Raw genomic sequence first — 2,643 nt, forward strand, 5'->3', positions numbered from 1 at the left:
AACGTCTGCTGAATGATTAAAGTAAGAAGCGGACGTTTGCTTTAACTCCGCCTTCAGAGAGCGCCGCTTCTTCCAAAACTACAAACAGCTTGGAGTGTGTCCTTGACAAGTCCTGTCTTAGTGCACTCTCCGAAAGTAGCACCGTGCGAGCGAATTTGGTGAGACATTTTTAAAGGAGATGTTTGCCAACATCATTTTCTGAAGCTTGACTTTCACTATGCTCTCTTTTAAAACTTGAATGATTTGTCCAAGTCTCAACTTGAGCCAGCCACAATCAGGCTTCAAACCCGAACCTTAGATCCTCTGTTCCCCAACTATCCTTCCCCATACTCAGGATGCTTCGTTTAAGCTCCACGTTAAACATGCTGCAAAGAAATGGAGAGTGGGGCGGGGGCCGGGGAGATCACATTAAGGCTGAGGAAACTGATGTATAGGCGCTCCACTAATCATCAAGAAAGAGACGACAGTTTCTGGACCTAGGGAAAATAAGGAATTTTTGGTGCCAGTCTAGTACTCTTTCCATCGCATGTATGCTAAGTCGTTTTAGCCATGTCCAACTCTTGTGACCCTAGGGACTGTAGCCTGTCAGGCTACTGTCTATGGGATTCTCCAGGCAAGAATACTAGAGTGGGTTGCCATGCCCTCCTCACTCTTTTTATTACTTATATTCAAAAAGCATTTGCAAACCAAAGAACTGTGTGCATGGGTGCACTATAGAGAGATGCTAAATAAATGACTTTTCTGTGGGAAACAGCACAATAAGAAGGAAGAGTGCAGACACGAGAAATTTCCGTTCAAACCATGGCTTGGCACCTCAGAACTGAGTCATCACAATCAAGTCACCTTACCTCTGAGTGTCAGTTTACTCGGCTTCTTTAACGTGTATTATTCTACTTTATATCCAAGATGAGATCTCTTACATGCTTGTACTCACTTCCAAGAAGAGGTCTGTAATAGGTTTGTACTACATACACCATGCTTATTTTCACTTTAAAATCATTTATTTAAAAATAATGTACTAATGTTATTTTAATAACGTATGTTAGCTATTCTTAACACAGTGACACATGGCCTTGCTTTCGTGGGACAGAGAATATAATGAAGTGTAAATACAAGAGTGCTGTATTGCTGTATACATAATACCTTTAAAAAAGATATACCTGGATGAGAATCTAGAGATAGGAACAATTAGCATAATTCTGAAATTCCAACCTACACATTACTAGTACATCAATAAATATATGCGTGAAAATATAAACCATTTTCTTAAAACTATTTCCTTTGAAAGAAGCCTCCGAAGTTATCATACCTGAATTTGATAATTGAGGAGAAACAAAGAAAGAAAGTGAAGTTGCTCAGTCGTGTCCGACTCTGCAACCCCATGGACTGTAGCCTACCAGGCTCCTCCGTCCATGGAATTTTCCATGAAAGAAACCCTTCATGAAGAAAACAGCTAAGGACTATTGAAAGAAATGCAGCAATGGGTATGAGGTGACGGTAGGAGAACCCACAGAAGTCAGTAAACATCCGAGGATTTAGTATTCTGTGTTAACAAAGTCCATGAGGGGAAAATGCTTAACATTTTAACACATTTGGGATTCAGCCAACTAGAGACTTATAAGAATATTTGTAACTCTTCCCCTCTGACAATCAAGAGACATATAAGAAGCTCAGCTATTCTGAACTCAGATTTCTAAATCAAACCCAAACTCGGTTGATTACAAGAATAAAAGGGATCATCACCTTGCTTTCAGGCTCAAGTACGAAGAAAGATACTCTTCAGAGAAACAAAGAGAATGTAAAAACCTACATGTTATTGAAAGCTCTCCAAGAGACAGTTCATTTCAGTTCAGTCGCTCAGTCCTGTCCGACTCTTTGCGACCCCATGGACTGCAGCTCGCCAGGCCTCCCTGTCCATCACCAACTCCCAGAGTTTACTCAAACTCATGTCCATGAGTTGGTGATGCCTTCCAACCATCACATCCTCTGTCGTCCCCTTCTTCTCCCGCCTTCAATCTTTCCCACCATCAGGGGCTTCTCAAATGAGTTAGCTAGAGACAGTAACTGTTAACCAAGAGACAGTAACTTTTCACATACGGCATTTCATCTCATTACTGTAGATTCCATTATTATAGAAAAACAAAATTATAAAGTTATTTGGACCAGAAATGTTTCTTAAAAATTCAGTTTACAGGTCCAGAGAACCTGGACAGGAGTAACGGACTCCTGACCTGTGGACTCAGCCAAACCTGAAACAAAGTTCCAAAAGTTTCAAACGAACGTGCCAATACTAGTAGTTCCCTACGTTCCACGTACAGCCCTGGCTTGCAGTATTCTCAAGATGCCTGTCTACAAATTTTCTCTTAATACCGCTTCACACTGAGTTATCTAAGGGATAAGAAGCCGTTTAAAAAGCAAAATCATCTTGTTTTCCCAGCTTGAAAATTTTCACCCGAGTCTGAGTCCCACAACGAGACCAGTTCTCGGAACTGCGCCCAGGATGCAGAGCCCTCTGCCTTCCAAACCCTCTCCAGGTTCCTAGAACTTGACGACGGTTTTCACCCAATCAGCTCGCACCTTTAAAGCCCCGACTAGGGCGGCCGCGGTCCCGCCCCTTCCGGAAGTGCGTCACGACGCTCGTGC

This window comes from Oryx dammah, unplaced genomic scaffold, assembly GCF_014754425.2.
Source record: "Oryx dammah isolate SB20612 unplaced genomic scaffold, SCBI_Odam_1.1 HiC_scaffold_11, whole genome shotgun sequence".
Classification (NCBI taxonomy): domain Eukaryota; kingdom Metazoa; phylum Chordata; class Mammalia; order Artiodactyla; family Bovidae; genus Oryx; species Oryx dammah.